The sequence below is a fragment of the Xiphophorus hellerii genome, chromosome 4, assembly GCF_003331165.1.
Source record: "Xiphophorus hellerii strain 12219 chromosome 4, Xiphophorus_hellerii-4.1, whole genome shotgun sequence".
Lineage (NCBI taxonomy): Eukaryota > Metazoa > Chordata > Actinopteri > Cyprinodontiformes > Poeciliidae > Xiphophorus > Xiphophorus hellerii.
In genome coordinates this window covers 32,846,473-32,869,649 of record NC_045675.1, presented here as the reverse complement: position 1 = coordinate 32,869,649, position 23,177 = coordinate 32,846,473, and the positions used below count along the sequence as shown (strand labels likewise).

Sequence of the window (23,177 nt, the reverse complement as noted above, 5' to 3'; positions counted from 1 at the left end):
GAATCAACACTTCACTGCTCTTGCCTATTACTTTAGCTCTCGCCTGCTTAAACACTGCTTGCTTTATACACATTTACCCCCCACCCCCCACCCCCTCGCCTCCTGTGTGTACTGCTCTACCAGTTAAGGTACACACTCTTTAATAAGGTAAACACAGGAAAGGTTAGACTGTCTTAAAATGTTAGCTATTTTCATTACTCTGCAGTGAGCTTTATATCAGATCAGAGATGTACCAGATTCAATCAAGTGTTAGGAGCTTTTTCTGCGTTTTTCTCCCCCAGTAGAACAATAACGGATCTAGCAGTGCACATCTGCTTCTGGAAAGTGCTTGGCAAGCTCTTCTTTTGACTGCATTTAGAATTTTTGATCATGACAACATCAATGAGGCAGATTTTGGGGGGAAACATGTGTGTCCTTTCACAGTGTTTTACCCACTTATAGATGAACTATTTGACTGTATGTGACATTTCATCAGCATGTTGTTCTCTTTCTCACATTGCTATTGTAATATTGTTGAAGAAAAAAAAGGCAGACATGACATTCCTCGTTGCCTGTGATATGAGCAGATTTCCTTCTTCTTCTTCTACTTTCCTTATATTAGACCCCCAACGCAGTCATTCCCACCCCAGTCATTTCCACCCTGCCTGTGGTTGTGTCTGTGTCGATTGTCTGGTGGGCGGTTGGTGCAACATGGTTTAATAGGTAGATGCAAACTATTTTGAATTTAATTAACCTTCTGATGGGAAAAACATAAAAGGGAGAGAAGGGGAGCAACTCCTGGCAGCGTTGCGTGTTTGTGTGCTTGTGTTTCCGTGTGTGCAAACAGGAGACGGAGAGAAATAAGAGAGTAAGAGTGCGACAGAGGATCTCAGGTTACAACAGCATATGCTAAGCACTCAGAAAACATACACAATGCCTTTGGTGAACAAGGTAGTCAGTATGCCCCTGGGAGCCAATTTAGATTGTGACTTAAGGCAACATCTCGGCTTTGTGTGTGAGCGGGGTGTGTGTTCCCTGCATATGAGTGTGAGTTTTACCTCTTGACGCTCCATTGAAAAAGTAGTGGTGGGTAAATCTGGGTGGCCCTCCTGCAGACCCTCCACATCTGTGTCCCCCCCCACCCCGTCCAGCCCCCCGTAACCCCGTCACCTCCGCCACCACCCCGCTCTTGTAGGACTGAGCCAGTCTGTATATGCCTGGCTGCCTCTTCTCATTCAAAGATCCATGAGACTTGGTTGAGCCTCTTTTTGGAGGTCCAAATTTAACAACATCTCCATATTAATGGATCACAGAAAGAGACTGAGATACAACAAAAAAAGAGGCCCTAAAAAAGACGGGAATTTTGCTAACGGTGTGACTGACAGATGATCTTCTGATGAAAGAAACAGCACAAGTTCATTCTAAAAATTATGCAGAACCAAGTCTGTGCACATTCTCATCTTGGCAAACTTGAACAGGTTTAAGCAAACCTCTGAAATGTCATAAAAAAATGAAATGTAAATAGGGAGCAGTTTAGTAAGCCGCAAAGAAATTGATATTTTGATTTCTTACAAATGGAACAAAGTGAAAGCACCTTATTTTAGATTTCTCAACTTAGTAAAGCTTAAAAACACACCAAACTAGAATTGTGAAAATAGTCACTTCACAATTTATTGAAAATACCTGGTGCTTAATTTGATTCAATAATGTTTGCAACAAAGAAAATGAAAAATATGGCTTAGGGCTGCAACGACTTCTCGAGTGAGTCGAGTACCTCGATTATTACGATTCCTCGAGGAAAATTTATCTGCCTCGAAGCTTCGTTAAGTTATATTTTATTATTTAGCTCACCGTGTTCCGACCGGGTTATTACTTGCGTTGCTCAGAGCTCTCACTTCCTCCTGAGTTTGTTGACGAAAGCTAAGTGTTAGCAGCATAACGTCCAGTTTTCAAGATCGGCCTGGGAGGATTTTATTGATTGTTGATTATGTCCGGGTCTTTGTCATTTTTCGGGGTACCAATAAGCATTCTTAAAATGACTGGAGCGATGCCTGGAGTACGGCAGCTTTTCTCCTCCCGGAGCTGCTGCATGGTGGCGGTTCAGAGCGAACAGAGGGGAAGAGCGCTGCAGGTGTATTTATACAGGTGAGCGGATAGACTGAACACTGCGAGTGGCTGTGCATTAGATGATTAACGTAAGTGTAGTCTTATGGACGAACCAGAAAATTTATTTTATATCATTCCAGTCGCAACAAATGGATGGCGGAGGTCATTGTGACGGCACGTAGCTGGTAGATGAGTTTCTGTGTGTGACGAACAAAGGTGTCAAATCCCGTCGCTAACATAAACATAAAAGCTATAAATGTCTGGGCAAGGTGAGAGTTCATCTGTTAAATTGACTGAAGATGAATACATAAACGAAAAGCTGGACTATAGACATTTTTTCATAAGCGTATTTGTGAGCCTGCCTCTTTATTATTGAATTGAATATAATTTCAGATTTTTGAATTACTTTTCTTCAGGTTAACTTAGAAAGTGAGCTATTATTATTACAGGTTAATTTTCTAAACTACAGAAAAGTTATTGTTAGGGAAGCTCAAATGTGAAAAATTGGACTGATGTTGAAATGCGATAGTAATACTGCTGTTGTGTTAGATTTACCATTGTTTCATTGTATGTTTTCATTGTATCTTTTTTACTCGATTAATCGTAAGAATAATCTCGATTGATTACTAAAATGTTCGTTTACAACAGCCCTAATAAGGCTTACATTTGGATTTCATTTTATATAGACATAATGAATTTGATAGCTGATGTTTGGACCATTGTCTACATGGATAACCACAGTGTTTTCTAACCCTCATCAGTGGGCATATGTAGCAAAAAAAAAAAAAAAAAAAGGATCTAAAAAGTCATCCTTCCCACCTATTTTCACATCACCTTGCTGAATCTCTGGGTTGTTCCTTACATGGACACTGCATTACTTTTAAAACAAGTTCCCAGTGAAACTGCTATAGATTGCCCAGAACATTGTGGCGCATCCAGCACTGCATGCCAGCAGCTGTTATTGATTGCCTGGGCCTGGCCTTCCAGACAAAGCCTTGTCACTTTGTTGTCACTCACTTCCCTACAATGTGAGCTCCAGGCTTCTAAAACGTTGTACTCCTCCTCAGCCTATAGGGTGTGCTCGGAAACCTGCCATGCTGACACACAATGCAGTCTGAGGAAACATTGTTTTCATTTTTGGCACCACGGCGCTTGAACCAGGTGTACCAAATACTTTCAGACCAGAAAGCGCTCCTTTATGCTGGTTTTGAGAAGTTCTCAAGGACGGTCTCCTACAAACACCCAACATCTAAAACGTGCCTTACACATATTTATTACGCTTTTCTCTTTTTCAGAGATAAAAATGGCCAAATTATAGATCATAAAATTTGAAATTATTGAAAAAAAAGCTCCACCACTGGTTTACACAAGCATTTATGTTTGATACATGTGCAGAATGACTGTAAAAGTTGAAATGATTTCACAATAAGTTTGACTAACGAGTTGAGCTGCGAGGCGGGTTTGAGGGGGAGGGGACTCAGAATACAATTTTTAATGGGTATTTTTCTTCTGTCGTCAGTGTTGCAAACTTGTCAAGCTTCAAATGCAGGTGACGCTGAATTTCCTGGTATGTGTGCTTTGTTTACAGGCTCTTGTCGTCCCACCTTCTGTGAAACTGTCTGCGTTCTTCCTGACATCCGGCATCCGCTGGAGAGGCAGCCGTGCAGGTACGATCACACCCATTGATCAAGGGGAACGGGAGGATATTAAAGGTGTCTGTCACACTCACAGACCCGTGCACTTATGTTTTTTATTCCAAACTTTATCTGGGAAAATTAACTATGGGCTTCATAACCAATGCCATACTTCTCACTTACACTAGTAATTATGAATTCCTGGAGTTTCCTATCACTGTGTTGGCCTGTCACTTTGGAGTGTGTAAAAGTTACACACACTCCACCTAAACTTTCACAACCAGAATAATATTTTGATGTGTCAACTTTTGTGAAAGCAAAATAGAAGCTAATTTGTGCGTGGTGTTTGTCTAAGCATTTATTCTCAAATAAAACTGTGACTGTAAATGTGATCTTTTTCCCAGTGTGATCAGAAATAGCCCTACAGCGCCAAAGTCTGGTTCAATATTCCAAGTGATTATGATTTCTCTTGGGAACTTTACATAAACTGAGTTAAAACTGATTCATAACTTGTTTTATGTTCTGAAGCCAACATTTCTAAGTAGCAGTTTGAAATGAAACAAATGAAACTTTTTTAGCGACCAGGATTCCAAATAGTAACATAATATGTTTTTTAAAAATTACTATTATTTTTTTTTTTACTAACCCTGACTTCAAAATCCAAAATGGCTGCCTCACATAAGAGCAGCAGAATGTCTTTCTTTATTTTTACCTTTATTGATTGGAATGCCAATAAAGCATGCATTGTACTGTGTAACAATTAATTAATGCATAGAAATAAATTAACCTGTACCCAGTAACACATCCACCAATTAAATCAACCAATTATATGCTGTATAATATAGTGGATATTCAATCTACCATTATCTACATGCAATATTTACACGTGGCTATGCAGTGTGCATGTATTATATGCTTACTGCATATTCATATAATGGGTAAAGGTTAACCTAAATGACAAATACCATTCTCTACCACAACAAGATCCAATTCCAACACTAAACAGCTAAATGAAGAGAAACACAATCGAGTCTAAAGACACAAACATGGCTGTATCACACAAACTGCATAGAAACCAGCAACACTACATTCCCTCATTTTACAACAAGTGCATTTCAATATGTTTGGTGAAAAAAATGCTAGCTATGTGTTTTTTGCTAACACCCCTGGATTCTATTGACTCTGATGCTTTGATTGACATGTCAGCCAAATTAGCCAATGGGCTCCTGAAAGATGTCAACATCCATAGCCCTGAATGCACCCAGGTGTATTTTTACTTTGCAGTATTTTGTCTCTTGGGAACTTTTTGTTTTTGCATTTTATTGCAAAAACAAATTGTCACTAAATAGAATGATTTTGTATGGTAGGATAAAAGGATAACGCAAACCAAAAAAACAAAGAAAACAAACTTGTTTGAAAATTCAAATTGTGCCAAAATAGCTCGGATGGAAAGTTTGTCTGGGCTTTTGTTGACTAATCCCTCTTTGAAACTTCTATGCTTCACATTTATTGGTACATTTTGGTGAAATATTCTGATCTTGTACTGTGGATTGGTAGGTGTTTTGGATTGTAACTACAGGCTTTCAAAGGGACATTCACATCACAAAGTGCATTTAGGCAGAAATGTTATTGGGTTTTTTTCATGAACTGATGCATGCCATATTAATTTACTCTCACTCAGTAACATGAATTCTGATTTTTAGACCTCTGGTGTATTCTCTGGAGAAGTCTTTAGTTCTTGAGATATAAATGAAATTCCTATTTTCAAGCAGGTCTTCCATTAAGCGACCTAGGCTAATTTGGAATAGTCGCAGGTCACTGAACACAACAGCAAGTGAATTCAACTGGTTTTCCAAATTTTGTGTGGAATGTGGTTAAGTTGGTGTGACATCATTCACAGATCAGATTAATGAACACCAACATAAGCCTCCTCATCCCCACAATGTTGGAATACACACATTAACACATCGGACAAGTCTGCACAACCGATAACACGTGAGGCACCGCTCCCCCTTAGCACACGCTAAAACCACATGCGCCCACATGATCTGTCAGAAAGCCACATCTCTGTCATTCCCACGCGTTGTGCCTCCATGAGACAATTAGCGTGCAGAGGTGACACGGCAAACAGGTGCAAAGCATTATTGGTGGAGGTGGAGGAGCGCGTCCACCCCATCCCTCACCGTGATGGATACTTCCAGATCCGCACGTGTGTGTCCGTGATGGCAGGTTGGATGACAAGTCAGGGGACGTCTCCGCTTTGTGAAGTTAAATAGCTTCATCCAACCTGGTTGTTTGTAATCAGCAGGCAATCATCATCATCATCCTCATCCTCGTCATTGCTGTCATTCACACACTATAGAAATTGCACTCACTTTCTTTTCTTACACTCTTTAGGACTTTATTCTTGTTTGCATTTTTGATATCCTTTCTTCCTCTCTCCAATTATGTTATTAATCAGTCATCTTCTCACTTTGGTGTTTTTTTTTTTTTTTTAGTTTTTAAATGAATCTCTGTAAATAGAGTTTAGGTGTCTGAGGGAAAGGAGCTAGGTGTTAGGCTGGCTTTCACATCTGATAAAACTAACGGTTCTTTTCAAAAGACATGGTTATTTGTTTTCTGTAAAATGTAATTTATGTTATTTTATAAATTTTAAATGACCTCTATAACAGCCATTATGACATTAAGTTTGCATCACAGATGCGTTACTAAGGTGAAAAACTCCTGTCCCACACAGATATCTGAAATTCATATTCTTATCCACTCATTAAAGATTAAAATATGCAGAAATATTACTACATGTCTTTATCTAAAGTGTGCCTTGGCACTTGTTGGTTGCATAGGAGTTAGTTCTGCCTGCTGTAGTTTTATTAATCAAATATAGCATGGGTGAGTCATGGCGTTTTGGCTTGTGTCATATTGGAGGTATGTGCCACAGATTTATCTCATATTGGAAGCAGAGCTAACACATGCTACCCTTGACGTATTCTCACACCATTTCTCACACAAAGCACTGACACACAAACTTGCAGGCGCTCACACTCTTGGAGGACTTATATAGAGGGAGGTGCGTAAACAGGCACTCCAGTCCTTGAAGACTCATTAAAAGACGGGCTGCCTTTTTAAAAAATACTTTTTTTCTGCATCCTTAATATAGTTACTGCATTTTCAAATAAATTAGATATTTTGAGAATTTTTTTCTGATCTTATTATTCTTTTACTCTACATTAAAATGTGAAACATTCAAATTAGCCACAGGACAGTTTTCAGTTTTTCCATTTGGTAATGCTCCCTCATCCAGATTCTGTCAGTTATGGGTTTGTTGCCCAGATCAGAAGTGGTCTCAGGTGTCTTTGACTAAAAAAAGTTGGGCTACACTTCAAACCAGATATTTACATATGCTCCATATGTACACACAGAACCAATTTCTCCCCATATGTAACAATGGATTTGACTAAGCTTTTGTAGTTCCAGTCAGTTATAATTACTAAAATAATTTATCTTCACTAAATGTTAAGAATAATTAGCAATAATTATGTTAATATTATGTTAATGTTAATGTATGTTGACTTTCTTTGAGATGTTAACATACATTCTCTTATATTGTTGAAATTGCATGAGTTGGACAGTTGGCTGGAATTTTGACCCAGGTCCTCCATCTGGTTTATAGGCTACTTTAACACACACCTTTTTGGCTCTGCCCACCAATTCTCGATGGACTGTAATGACTATTCCAAAACATTGTAATTGTTCTCTAAGCCATCTTTTGGGTTATTCTGTGGTCTACATTTGGTCATTGGAAGACCCCATGGTTCTTCCTGGCTGATGTCTTAAATGTTGCTTCAATAATTTCACATAATGTTTCTTATGCTGCCATCTACTTTGTGAAGTGCATCAGTTCTGTGAAGTGCAACATGGTTCTTTCTTTTCTATACTTACATTGGGATTATGATCTCAGGCTTGCAAACTTTTCCCCTTTTTTGTATAATGTTAATAGTCCTTATAGACAAAGAGCCATTTTACCAAGAATGATGAACTTGCAATCTGACTTTTTTTTCTATTAATTTGGATAAATGGTTTCTTCCTGGGACCAGCGACCTCTCACCCAATGACCCGCCCCTTCATGGTTAAGTGGTACAGACATTCATCTCTTGGACACAGAACCCGTCTCCTTCCTGAACAATTTGATACCTGGACATTTCCAGAAGCTTCACTCAACAATGAGCTGGACTTGTTGAGGTCTACAATTCTCTTCAAAAATATCTTACCTGATTTTTTGAGCTCGTTGATTTTTCCATGGTGTCACACAAGGAAGCGGTGTGTGTGAGGTGTTGTCCTAAACTACACCAGTTAGATCAAGATCAACACCAGAAGATTCCAAAATGCATGACAACATCATCTGGACTTTCTTGAAATTTTTAAAAGACTATTAATCTTGGTTTATTTCTAAAATCTACATCTTTCAGACAAATACTTTTTTTCCCTCTATTTTAGAATTTAGCAAATAGAAATATTTTGGGAATCTTAAGTGACCTAAAACATGATCAGTTTATTCCTGTACTACAATATCTGTAGTCTTATTTAATAGTAATTGATATTTATATTTCTCTTACAAAAGTTGGAAAGATCAATCCATTTAAAACAATATGTTTGTGTATATAAATCTTCTCACATTAGGAAAATGTTTTTTAAGGGAAACAAAAAAAAATTCTATAAATATCCAGCTTTGAATTGACCAACTTTGAACGTATTTTGAAATCAAATGAAAATAGCATCAGTCAAGAGTTAAAACTGAAAATAAACTGAATCAAATTATTGCTATTTCAAATTTCTGTATAAACTAAATTACAAAGTAAAACTAAATGTATGGTTATTATGATGGAGATAGGTCTGTTTTAATTAGTTCTTTGGGTTAAATTTGTCACTTCTGTGTTCTCTTTAAGCCGTCGGTATATTAAGACATGTTTGGCATAAGAAAACCCTCCCGTTCTCGCTCAGTTTCTCTTTTTATCTCTTCCTCCCTCTCTGACAGCCTTCATTTGCTGGAGGAGTGGCAGACTTGGTGGGAGTTAATGATTATAATTATTTAGCCTTTTTTTTTGTTACATTGCGGGATAATTATTTAAGAGGTTTGTGTATTCATTGTTGTAATCAGTAAAGAGAGATTACAGAAAATCCGCATGCCAACAGATGGCACTTGGCTGTTGTTGTTGCTTCATATTAAACCCAGTACAGCACACTTGGTAGCAGGCAGGCAAGAGCGAGGGGACATTCACAAAGGGGCCAAATTATAAAACAATTTGTTCTTCATCATAAATCCATTTATCATATCACTTCATTGTAGAGGAAATGAAAGGGAGGCAACAGTAGTTAGCATTGTGCTGTGTTTGTGTTCGCTTCCAGACCAGCTAACACGGCCATCTTCACAAAGTGGTGGTGGTCCGGAGAAGTCTTTGGATTTGCTGGGCGAAACAACACAACAAACAGTATTTGACCAGAGAGGCCCCCAACCCGATGGCTTTGTGTACTGTATCAGTGCATGGCCATCGGTTTTCACACGTAACCCCATTCACGGCTGAGGCCGTCGCTTGGCAGCGTCTACCATGACGCACTCCGCCATCAGCCATCGCCGTCTCCTCTCCCCGCATGTGGAACGTTCTTCGCCTCCAAAAACTTTTACTTTTCAAAACACCGTTAACACGTTTTCTGCAGGCAAACAAGTGGATAAAAAAAAAAAAAAGTTAAGCGAGGGCACTTACGATGCGGGGTCGGGGACCACAAGGAACTGCTGGCCTACATTCCAGACTAATTGTATAATTGGAAAAGCTCTCCAAATGAGCAAGCGAGCCACCCCTCGACCGCCCCACCCCCTCGTCAGCCCCTTTTTACACACACATACATCCGCACACACATGCTCTTCAAAGCAAATCACAAAAGAGCATTTTAGGCATAATAATTAATTTCAAAAAGCGTTTATTATTAATCCCACACACCAGCATCCTGGCAGGAGCAGCTAGGCCAGGCTGGTTAACAACCCCCACACTCCCCACCCCACCAGCGCTCTCATGTGTGCACAAACATAAACACACAGGGCAGTCAGGTGTCTGATGGCTACGTTTATACATTAACACATTCCTTTCTCTTAAAAAATGTCATCCACCTAAAATATTCAACTTTAAAAGAAAAATAAATGTAAGGGTAACTGTTACACAACTTTAAAGTTCAAGGATTGTTCAAAAATAATGAAAGTTATCATATTCACCGAAGTGGGTTTCCAGAAGGATTCGACTCTTTTCAAATGTATTGTTGCATTTATTGTTTTCTATTGAGCTTTTTTGCAATTTCTCATGTTGCAGCCACAAACTGTTTATGTATGCTATTAGGATTTTATGTGATGAACCCGCAAGAATCAGTGCATAAATGTAAACTGAAAGGAAAAATGACACTTTCTTTCACAAAAGTCCTAACTGGCACTTTTGCCTGTTTATCCTGTCTATGCTAAATGATTAATATTTCTTGAAATGTAATTGTAGTTACAAGAGACTTCATAATCCATTTTAAAAATTGTTATCTAAGTTGTTTTGTTTATTGAATTTGGATATTTAAATATTTCCAGTTCCAATCTTAAATGTTCTTTTGAAATGAGTTTTTTTTTATCTTTGAGGGGATGTACTTGCATTAATATGCCGTTAATGGTCTCAAAATGACAATAATCATTAGGCAAAAATTTTATTGTGACAGGCCTAGTGAGGACAGCAAACCTTATCAAAGTTTTTTTCTTTTACAATTTTTTAAATGCATAACAGGGATAATGCACATTAAACATTACCACAAGAGGAGAGATGCATTGTAGTCCTAAGTACTAGTTTTCACTTGTAGTCCCTGACTGATAGAAAGATAGTTAAAGCTGAAAGTAATCCTCCAAAAGATTCGTCTTCCAGCAGAACATTGATCCTAAATTTATAGACGGAGCAACAATGGAACATTTTAAGGCAATGTATCCCCGTGTGTTAGAATGGCCCAATCAAATCCCACACCTCAATCCAACAAAAAATCTGTGAAAAGATTCAACAGATTTTTAGTCTGATCTGAGTTTGATCTTGTATAAAAAAAAAGGAAAAAAGGTGAGGGTTGCAGTTCTAACATGTCAACTCTCAGGTAAACTGTTTATTTTCATTGCAGAGTTCTCAGTTACTAATTTTTATCTTTGACAGGCTTCACTTGGGCAAAAGAAGAAATCTGAACGTTTTTGCCAGCTGAATATTACGCCTCATGACATGTTCCATAAATTAAGTTGTGAAACTTTTTTTTTTGTCGTAAAATAAGCAATTTAATGACCAGTAAGGAATGATCTACTTGTGTGCTGTGTTAGCACTCATATTTTACTGTTACTACTGGAGCTCATGGTCAAATTGAATTTCCTGATTTATGGCCCTTGCCATGTACCGTTCATTTCCATGGCTACTGAGGGACTTATGGGGGGATGGAGTGGGATACAGGGGGTTTGGGGGTGGGGAAGGGGTTGTTGGGGTAAAGGTGATTTCTGAAGTCGACAGCGGCGTCCAAAGGGATTGCGGGATGCTGTTAAAACGAAGCCGTTAATTAATACTATTGATTGGCAAAAAAATAAAAGCAAATGTGATTTGCATATAATGATCAATGCATTAACTGATTCCCCACCCCCACCCCCACCCCACACACATACACACACACACTCCATCAGAAATCTGATTTCCGGAGTTTTCAAAGTGAGAGAGAGGGAGTTCAGACTAATGTGGATCGATTGGGCCCCGCTCTCAGACAAGAATGTAAAGCATTTTAGAAACCATTGGAGGGTGAAACATGTTAGCACAAAAGAAATACTTTCAACTTGGACCGCTTTATTTATAAAAAATTAAGACAGTTAGCCCTTTTTCACATTTGCGCTAGAACTGGCCCCAAACCACACATTCAGTTTACATATAGCATAACACAGCAATATTTCTGCTCAACTTATGCTGAAGACAACACTGTGAAGAAAATGTCAATGAGAACAGCAAGGCCATGACAATCAAAAACAGAAGAGGCGTTAAAAAAGCAATATGTTTTTTTTTTGCTGTTTTTTTTTTACCCCTCCTTTCTTGCTTGCTCTGTCAAGAGCAGCTTATTATAGCGTATTGATTTATAAAGCTTTAAATGTGATCCTCCATGTCCAAGTCAAGGGCAGGGAGTGCAAGAGACAGACTGAGACGAGGTAAGGAAGAGGGTGGGGGGGGAGCCAAGCAGGGGAAGAAGGGATTGGAAGACAAAGACAAAAGGGAAAAGATGTTCTAAAATGAATAGAGTTAGAATAGGGAGTCCACGGTGTGGGGGGAAGAGGTAGCAAGGCATTTTCAGAAACGCTCTAGAACACAAAAGGGTAATTGTTTTAGCCCAGATGTTGTTTCGCACAACAAGCAGGATACAATGTTCCTACTGAGCTGATGAGCCCAATCAGTGAAATGATTAAAAATTGATTTTGTCCCTGTAATTACAGTATGTAAACTACTTAGCCGGGATTGCAAAGGAAGTGATTTTCTAATTACGTATATACTCTGGTGTCTAATGATTGGTTTTTTGAAGTAATGAAGAGAGGGTCCTAACGACTCCACTGTGTTCTGTTGTTGAAGGGAGAAGGCAAGAGAACGGGTGGATGAGTGTGGGTGTGTGTGGGTGCGTATGTGTGTATGTGTGCTTTGGGTGTGTGTGTGTGGGGGGGGGATTCTGACGGCAGAACATCGTTAGGGCAAGACAGCAGGCTTGCATACAAAAGGGGGATGAAAATTGAATTTTTGCCAGCCAGTGCTCGCACGATAACACGGGGGCCCTGTGTTGGTTTGCACAGGATCTGGAAGCTAAATGGAGACTGTGACTTCTCATGGGGGTCGCTAGGCCCTGACCAGCCCTGGCAATCTGGACCCTGCAATTAAAACCTCTCGGGGGTGAGGGATTTAGGACATCACACTAGCAGTGGAAATCTAACAGTTGTACAGAGATCAGGCTCTACTGTAACGAGGCCCTTCTCAACTGTTTTATCTACAAGCCTAGCTGTTACAAGCTGAATGTTCAGGATTCAAAAGTTCTAAAGTCAGGATTCAAAATTCTAAAGTCAGAAATATTTTTACAATTTTTAGAGATCAGCTATTGTTAGTAATGATTGTGGTCACAAAACGCCATATTAGACTGCTTTTCTTTTTAGGATTATAATTTGTTTTTTATAATTATGAGTTTTAAGGTCCGCCTTAGCTTTTTCGGGCCACAGGTGATGTAATCTTTTTTTCTGTTTTTTACCCAACATAATTATCCTGGAAGGTTCTCTTGGTTCAGTGATCTGTATGTTTTTTTTTCCAGTAAATCTAGTTTCTAATAACTATAATAAAAATAAAAATTATTTTTAGTGCTTTTTTAACTACTCAAAGATGTTTTAAAAGATTACAACAACGTAATATCAAACAGTGCAGTATAAAAACACACTGTTCACCTGCTTTATGAGAAACTTTGAACATAAGATCCTTTGAATTATCAGCCTAAAACAAGTAATGTACATTAATGTTGACTTTTTATGGTTGTTGTTCTATAAAGTTTTTAGAATGTTTGCATCATCCAAGCTCATTGAAGCAGACGAACATCTTTATATTTGGATAAAATTTTATATATTTTCTTTGTTAATGTGTCTCAGTATTGGCTATACTGGTAGGAGGATAGAAATGACATTTTTGTTTTCCCCCTTAAAGGATGTAATTGTCATAAATCTACCTCTTTTTTACAACCTACTTTGCTGGGGAAACAAGTGTGTGGATATTAGCTGACAGCATCATGTTTGACCATCAGTTCCTGATTGGCTAGACGGAGGAGTCACTGGTTGCGTCACAAATGCGACTGCCTGGCATTTGTGTTTCCTGGACCGCATAATTGCACAATTTGACATTTTAAAAACAAATTTATCAACTTTTTTTTGCATCTCACAAGTCACATCGACTGGATGTTGCCATTGACGCAACCACAAAGAAGAAGATGACAGAAAGTAGTTGGATGATTTTGGAGCAGCATGTTGCTTAATGACTTATCACGTGAACAGACTTAATGGAAACAGAAATTGTGAAACTGTTTTTTTATATAGTAGAGGAATATTGAATTGATAATTGATCATTGATAATCAATCTAATAATCTGATCCCCCATTTGTAAAAACTAACAACAGTGAGTAAAAGCCACAAACTGAACAGAGGTTTCAGCACAGCTTCCATTGCCTCCATAGTCAGATTGTACTAGTTTTTGGAAAATGGGACCACCCAACTATATGATGACCACTCACTAATGCTGTTACTCAGTTGTGATGGAAAACTACCCAAACTCTGCATAGTGAAACCAGGTCCAGGCGCTGGCAGGTGCCAGTGGAAAATGACCATCAAACAAGATAATCGAGATGCGCCAACATCACAACAGATGAGGATGGGAATGAAGAAGTAATATATAGTTGCAGACATTTAACACCACACTAAGACTAGGCACCACAATCTGTAACATTTGTTTGTTTCTTTATGTATAGACATTAGGTCTATACAACGACCTGTACAAGTCGTTGTATAGAGGTTTTAGAAACCTGAATTTTAGTTCAGATTTCTAAACTAAAACTTAGTTAGTCTGATTAGATGTAGAGGTTAAGGTATAAAGCAAAGAATTTCTGAAGGATTAAGAGTGGTTGGGACCCAAGAAGTACACCTGCAGCCGGATACTTCTCAAACGAACACATAAGGCAAAGGCAGTCTGGCCTGTTAGAACGGAGTGCTCTGTGATCTATAAGCCAATCATCAACTATGAGAGCACCCTCATACCATTGTTATTATTATTTACTATATCGTACCATTGATGTGTTTAAGTTATAGTGTAATGTATTATATATTTAAAAAATGTGTACTTATATTTTAAAATAACCTGCGCCATAAACAACCAGTGGATCTTATATCAGCATTTGTTTTGTACAGTAATGTATGAACAACGTCTGTGGGAGTTTTGATGAATAGAATGTAATAATTCATGGATTTATATTACACGAGGCATTTATTAGCTCTTATTGAACCTAAAATAAAAGGGTGGCAGTCTTGAGGAATAACATTTCCTTCATATCACTTGGAAATCCTTTTGTCAACTCAGCAGGTTGTAAAGCATCTTAAGATAACGCCTTCAGGGCGGACTTCCTCTCTTCTGACTCCTTAAAGTAGCACCAGTTCGGCAGCATTGAGAAATACTGGAGATAATTTCAGGAAGATGTCCAACAAAAAGCCACAAATCTAGATGTGAGGAAATGTAAGGGTTTTTTTGTCCAGTGTCTAATTTTCAACAGTTTCATCTGAAGAGGTTGCCCATTGTAACAGCTAAGATACTCTCTGACCTTTCCTTGTTTCTTTTCCACTACGTTCTTTTTCCCATCATCTGCAACTTGACAAACCATGGAAGCTGTCATGAATTAAAATTGACCAATAGGTCAGGTAAAAAAAAACAGCATTATTGCAGGCACTGGGGTGTCAAGGAGTCACTCCATCAAACAGAATCTGGAGATAAACCCACATAAATCATCTCACACAGAGTGAGTCACTGCCACAGTAATGGCTGCGGTGTCCTCATTGTCTGCGCTCTTAACATATCTAACAAAGACAAAATATTTTCTTGGTCTTATCTTATGTTCAGTATTGAATATTTAATTATGACTTTATTCATTATTTAAAACATTTTTTTTAGAGAAATTAGAAGATGTGAGTTGAGCCTTTGATTATGAGGATGGGAAGATCTGTGGGTTTTAGCTCTTTGGGAACATTAATAAATGACAGAAATCTAGATTAAGAAAGCCGGAATGCGACTAGAAAGAAAAATGACAAAGCTTTGAAATGCTGCCAGTATCACCAACTGCACTCCTCTGACACAGCTGATTGTAAGAGAAGCCGATAGCATAGCCAACTTAGGCCTTTAATAATTCATTTAGCTGGGCTATGATCTATCATTTTGTACCTTTTGACATGCAATATTGAAATTTAATATTGCATCAATACAAATGATGTACTGCTAGTCGTTGAAAGTGGAGAAAGGATGTGGAGTGCACAAAGATCTCTGCCAATGTTTTCCTGCTCTGTTCTTCGTCCCGTTCTCTCTTTGCCTTTTCCACAGTTTTATAGCACTAAAGTGGAAAAAAAGGCATAAGAGAAACATCTGTCTCCCTCCAAACTCCCGCTTTACTCTCAGCTTTGATATGTGTGCTTAAAAAAATGACAACTTAAAAAGTTCAGGGAGAAAGTCTCTTGTTCAAGTCAAGAGAGGCTTGGGGAAGAGAAGGAGGGTACGCTGGGGGTGTAAGTGAGTAGCAGAGGGAACATGACAGCGGTGGCTGAGGGAGACGTCACGCGCTGTTAAAAGCTTTGACATGATTCTTAAGTGCGGTGGGATCCCGAGGGCAATACTCAGGCTATGAAAAGCAGCGGGAACGGAAAGCCTCTGTTGCAGTGTCAGTCTCGTCTCACCCCCAGACTGCTTCGTTTGAGCTGTCGGTTCAGTAAGATACGGATGCACTGATAGGCAACGCTGGCTGCTGTCAGTCTGAAGTGGATGACACCAGTGGTGTGTTGATGCTTTGTCTCCACGTGTTTCCTCAGCCCAAAATGCTGCTGCCTTTTATGTGTCTTGCAGTACAAGACAACTTGGGCGAGTCGCTTTTTTTCTCTCTTCTTTTTTTTTTGTTTTTTTGCTTCTCTCTGTTGTTTTAAGTGTCTGTTTACAAGCCGGCTGATGGAACCACACTGACTGCGGGATGTGAGCCAACAGGGCTGCCCATGATCCGATGAGTTTGGCCCGGCAGTCCAGCCGGATTCCAGTGCGTTTAGGAAATCTGAATTTCTGGACCTGGGAACAAATTTTGTATTTCCCGTAGTGGTCACCTTTCCTAAACCACTGGGGTTAGATTTTTTTAGAAGGTCTCCATCTACTCTTCCTAACTAGTTGCTGCTTATTCAATAAAGTTTGGTAGGAATTTACTGTAGCGTACTGAAAAAAAACATATCCTGTGTAATTATTGTCATATTAAACTTGTTTGTCAAAAACACATCATATGAAGAGTCCTGTAGCTCTGTGTAACCTCCTTCAAACAGATAATATGGTGCTTTTTGTTGCTTTGGCATATTTATTTTTAGAATAAGGAATATCTAGGCACCACAATGACCCAAACAAAGAAATGAGGTTTAAAAAGATCTCCCATAAGAGTCACTTTAAAACCCCAAGTTGTTCAAAGTGCTGCAAATGATTAATTAATTGTACCTGATAGTACAACAAATGATTTAAATATATTTTAGGAGAGTTAAGGTGAAATATCTTAGTTATTTTGATTGACCTCTCTTAAGAACTCCCATTAGTCAAGTTGCTGGTTCCAAAGTTCTGCTACACTTTGTGCAACAGATCAGAGCTGTCTGACTAACTCTGTGTTCAACACTGTGACTTTGGCTGAATCAGTGACATCTTGAAGGTTTTTACAAACCAGCATCACCCTGTCATAAACCCACGGGTGTGTATGGCTGTCACTGACGCTGCATATTCTTCAGTGCATTAGCATTTCTACTATAATTACGTCATGTAAGCAAATGTTGTAAGAGAAGAACAAATAATTTTAGACTGTTACTAATGGTTGCTGTCACCATGCGAGGGCCCACTCGTGGAAAAAAAGCCTCCTCAGTGGAAATCACTTCAAGACGAGAAGTATTTGCTTCTCTACGATAGAGCTTTATTGCAAAAAAAAGAAGAAAAAAAATCCAAGGAATTGTGGACAACAGCTCACTGTTGTTCGTTCTTGTATAGCTTCCAAGAACCTTGACCTTTCGCTGTGCCCTTACACCGCTCTGAACATGGAGGAAGTCTGCCATGCTTGTAGGTGTCTGGGTATGCCAACAGTGGGAAAGAAAGGCACAGTGAGGGAGAGAATTAGGTGCAGTTGGGAGGTGCCTTGGGTCGCCATGGGTCATGGTGTGCCTCCCTGGTCACAGCCTTATGTCAGGGCTTTATTACTCCACCTGCCAAGGTCCTGACCTGCTGTATGAAGCACTGTCTTCCCTCACACTTTCCAGGAAAAGGTGCCTAGTGAAAACCAGACAAATTACATTAACATAACATTAAGAGTGTTGTCTGGTTAAAAACCCCAAAACCATGGTGAAAAAGCTTATTACAGTAGAAGCATTATAACGTTTTGTTTTGCATTAAGATCAGTGATGTGATGACAGAGGACTGGAGGAACTACATTAAGTGAGATGTTTGATGCTCTACCTGAGGTAAAGTATGGAATGATCTGCATAATGATGTGAAATATTTTTACTAGGGGATTCAATATAAGGAGCTCTATATCTAACTGATCATATTATGTAAAGTCGATGATATTGCTTGCAGTTGATTTTTTTTTTTTATACAGGAGTGCGATCTATAGAGTGGTTGTCAGGATATATAATTTATTCTCTTCCTGCCCATCTTAAATTTTAAGAGTTTTTTTTTTTACTTACTGATAATTCACTAAAATTAGTGGAATAATTAATTTATTGAAAATAGGAAAGTTAATTGAATAACTCTTCAATAAAATGTGTAATTTTGGAGAAAGTTGTCGGAGGAAAGTAACGAGTTTGAAAGTAATGAGAGTGGATTTTGAAAACACATTAAACACTAGAATCCAGCTGGACGCAAATGAGTGCAACCAAAACACACCATGACTGTAGCACTACGTCTAATGACTGTTTTTATTTTCCATTCATCATTTGATTCACTTCATCTAAATGACATTTTACCCCCAAAACAATAAACATCTTCTTATTTATATTCCAGATATCCAGGTTTGCCATTTTTCTGCATATAAAATATCCAGACTTAAAACAATTCAAAGTAATGCATATACAGTAGGTATAAAGTGTGAATGCCAGCATGACAATTATATATAATATTAAGCCCTTATTATGTATGTTTTTAAAGATGGAACTTTGAATCATCTAATGTCACCTAATTTGAAGCAAAGTTTCAAAATATGTGTATTTGAATTTATTTATTTGATTGATTGAATTCGTCACTGATTTTGAAGCTTTAACACAATTTTTTAAAATTGTTTCTGTTGGTTGAATCTTCTAATTCTCCATGGAAATCTTTTTGCTTTTGTAAGAGAAAAAAAAATCCCTCTTAATATTAATTTTATACAGGTTTCAATCAAATGTAGTAAAACTTGGATAGTTTCCTTTTCTGTTTCTATATATTTTTGTTCTCTTTCTGATTCTTTAGTTCTTACTTTAACCGCTTACTGAAAAGCATTTTTTCTTTTAATCTTGCTTTTTTTGCCCCGGGCCTCATGGGTGTGTTTGGCAGGTCAGCCCCTCAGCGGGTGAGGAGTTGTGGGCTTGGTGACCTTTGTCTGTCATTGTTTTGCTCCTCACACCTCACCCAGGGAGTAGGAGAAGAAGCTTAGTGTATCCACCTGCCACGGACCTTAGCATCGTAGCTCTACATATTGTTGCGGGGCGGGGGTGTTTTCGGCGTGCCAAAAGGAACTGAGACGGTCCCGAATGAATCGGTGCACGCAGTGAGCAGCCGAGTTGGTCCAAATGACACACAAAGAGTCGGACTGAAGAGGTAATATCAGAGTGTGCTGGGATCTTTAGCTAAATTGGTTGAGCAGAATCAAAAACGAGTAGCTAACAAAAGCAGAAGGGACTCCGGATTCCAAATGTGATTTGTGTTCACGCACGCGGCTCTACGAGATGAATCAAACACACCTTGAGTGAGCGAGGGGATGGAGATGAAATGAAACAACCAAACGCTTGCCTCCGCCGGGGCCTGATTGAGTTCAGGTGGCTGGAAAGTGTCTCACCCAGGGCTAGTTGTCAGTGAACGATCTGCTGTCTTCTTATCTCTCTCTGTGCTGCAGGGCTAACCGGTGAGCATCGGGCGCGCCGCTTTTGACGGATGCTCATGCGCCTCCTGTGTTGTCGGGGGACAGGCCGCTGACACTCTTCATCTTTCACCGGCAAAGTCTGAGGTAGAAATGAAGATTGATGCCAAAAAGTGGCGTGGCAACCCGTTGGCCTCTCTCGCCATACATAATCATTTGTGCGTCCGTGACACGCGGATGTATAAGCGCACGCGTGGTCGGTGATACGAGGCGCCTCGCGTGTTCACACAGGAGACTGCTTCCTCTCTGCTATTAGAGACATGAGATCTGATTGCATTTGATCTCCAAATAAACAGGGAATCAGTCCATCTCCTTGGTGAAGATGGCAGATGTGATGGACGAGCGCATTAGCATCGAGGACAACATTAGATTTGCTCAAAATTATTGATCTTTTGTTTGTGAGCCAAGGCAGCAATAAATAACAGTGCATGGAAGATGTGACTCATTATCACCATGCCAAAAGCCTGATAGACCTCTGTCAAAGCTCCCTCTCTCTCTCTCTCCTCTCCCACCCCTCCTTCTCGTCCTCCTTCCTTTCATCTCCATCACTACAAACCAGTTTAATCTGTTTTTAATCCTCACTTCCATTCTGTCACTGGTGGCTTTAATGCGAGGCCTCACTGTCACTATCTGATTCCCTTAAAAATTTTTAATCCTCACTGATAACCCTGTGTTATTACATGTTGCTCACACACACACACACACCCAATCGAGCGGCAGGACACTCACACTCACACACACACATAAATATGTACACGCAGCAGCGTTTAGTGGCTCTCTTAGTGTTTTATTCCTTTTTACCTTCTTAGTGAAGAAAAAATCCTTTTATCACACAATGGGTAATTTATATCCATTACCAGCGTTTTCAATCCTTTTCAGCACGGCTGTCACTGCCTTTGGCACACTCGTGATTAATGTGATCTAATAATAGTCTGCCATTATATTTCCTTTAGTAAAACATGTACCAACATCCTATTCAGCTCCACAAAATTCATTGCCCCTTAAAACATTTTCCCCTTTTCGTTTGAAAGGCAAGATTGCTTTTTTTTTTTTTCTCTCTCTCTCTTTCCTCGTTCTTGTTTCCTCCTTCTAGGTGATTATTTGTTGGGGTGAGGTGGAGGGGGGCGAGTTGGTGGTGGGTTAGTAATGGCACTTGCATGTTTTCAGACACTTATGAGAATGATGAGATTCATGATCCAAAGTGGTTTGTGTGGATGCAAATATGTGTGTGGGAGTGTGTCTGCAGGTCAGAACTGGGTAGCTCCTGTATGGGTTTATGAGTGCCACACTATTGAGGATCCCAACACCTTCAGGCCAGAAGTACATATTACTTTTAGTTAAGATTTTTGCCAAGAATCCCTCCCCACCTCTTTTTTTGTTTAGATTTAAGGAGTGATAGATCTGGAGGGCCAGGTTTTGATGTGTTTTTATAGAGCTAAGTGGTCCTAATTCCCAAAAGCATTGGAATGACATTTTTTCTTCATATGAGTAACAGTTTACAGAAAAAGTTAAGGTTTGTTCAGTGGTTTTAGATTTTAATCTTGAGATTACCAAATTGAATCCAAACTGTGAGACCTTATGTCTCTGAAGCGCTTTTTAACTTCGTTTTCTTTATTTTTCCTGCCAGGACTTCAAATGTTGACACAAAAAGCTCTGTTTCTGTCTTACGGTCATGCAAATCTTGAGTAAAATTTTGAAATGTCGCAAAACAGAAAAAAAAAAAAAAAGTCAAACTGATTTGGAGGGAATCAATCAGACTATGCAAAGCATAATTTTGTCAGATGTTAATGCTGCGTATGGCTGTAATGAACAGGAAGTAGAGGTTGCAAACTAGCATAAACTTATCCAGCAAATGTGTTTTGTTATCTAACTTTTTGCACATAAATTTTTTTTTTCCGGAAAGGTCAAAAAACCAGCTCACGTAATCATAAAAACAGTTGATGGAAAAGCTTGCTATTTCCATTAACTTTTTTTGATGCAATACTTCAGAATGCACATAAAAACCAATTGGTGGAAACACGGCTGAAGACGGTTCAAAACTGATGGAAACCTCGTCTGTGCTTCTGGTATTTCCAAGTCAACAACAAGGGCTAGTCCAGAAATAGCTAACTATTTAATTTAGAGTAAGATTATTAAATATTCTATTGGATGTCAAAGTCATGGCCATTTTCCATCAGCACCTAGCAGCATGGCTCAACGGCTTGCATGGTTTTCCATTATAACTGATGAACAGTTCCACTGGGTGTGGTCGTCCTACAGTCTGAAAAGTTTCGTTACATTATGATTTGTGTGCGACACAAACCCAACATAATGCCACAATGGTTGGACCGGTTGGATTGTTGTAAAAGAATCGCTCTTCTGATGAAAACAAGGCCTGACAGTTTTCTGACGTTGCATTTTCAGCTCCAACCTTGAAACCTAAGTGAAGTATGTTTTAAAAACGACCCGGTACCACCTAACCATTATGGTGGAAAACATTTACAACCGAGGAAAGCAGAGCCAAGTTGCACTGAGCTGTGGAAAAGAAAACACTTACCTGAAGCTAACATGCTAACAGCAACTGGAAAGCGCCTTGCCAGAATGTTGCCAATTAAAGACAAAATATCTGGCTGCTATTGCACCCCTACAAGCTTTAATTAAATGGGTTAATATCTCAGTCTTTGATTCAAACAGCATTCTTCAGAGCAGCTTAACCTTTTAAGATGAGCTGACTGTTGCTTTTAGAAAGACAACTGGAAATGTTGCATTCAGCTAAGATTCAGACAATGGCATTCCCCTTCATTTTGGGTATTGTCAGGATAAACCCACAGAAAAACACAATAATGACTTTATAAAACTTTTACAATTGACTTTTTTTTTTGTCAACATGAAACTACTCAAATGCCAAAGAGTAGAATCAAGCTTGTTTTACCCCAAATATACCTAACATGTTTTGAAGAGAATTTTCATTTCACAAAATTAATTGCAATAAAAATACCTAGTTTTAATTTCTGTCCACTAAGGGCCTCATCTGAATATCTTGAAGGCTGTGATGTTTTAATGGACTTCGCCAAACATCACATTTATAACATTTATATTCTTTTTATTATTTGCCACTGCTAAATTTCCTAATTAGCTTACTGCCTTAAAACAGCGAGTGTGTTTTGTGGATGATGTTTTTTGCTTTCAGAAATGTTTCAATATAAGAAAGAAAGTCTTTAATAATACACTTTCTATTTAATTTTGAGTGTTGGGTAAATGTATAGTTCATCTATTATTCTCCTCTCTGGATAAGTAGGAAAATAAGTGTAAGAAAAACACGCTTCATTCTTTGTGCTACTAAACGATCTGAGGAGGAAATGAGAGACTGAGTTTTATCACATGGATTAAATGTTAGAGATGAACATAATCAACACTACAAGTGTTAGCTTTAACAGTCTTGGCATAGCTGTATTGGTTTTTGAATTACTCACCGTGAAACCAATCAGATTTTTAGACCATGAACAC

The 23,177-nt window shown here is 38.8% G+C and overlaps 1 protein-coding gene across 5 annotated transcripts in view; it reads left to right on the top strand.

The window, feature by feature from the left end:
• The window catches only part of znf536 (zinc finger protein 536), a 231,968-nt gene that overhangs the window by 24,243 nt on the left and 184,548 nt on the right, over positions 1–23,177 (top strand). For 3 of the 5 annotated variants that reach the window (XM_032560398.1, XM_032560399.1, XM_032560401.1), the window contains one exon: positions 3,674–3,752. The gene's annotated coding sequence lies outside the window, so the exon portion shown is untranslated. Of the gene's footprint in view, positions 1–3,673; positions 3,753–19,667; positions 19,779–23,177 lie in introns of all 5 variants that reach the window. The other 2 variants (XM_032560400.1, XM_032560403.1) reach the window with 1 other exon arrangement.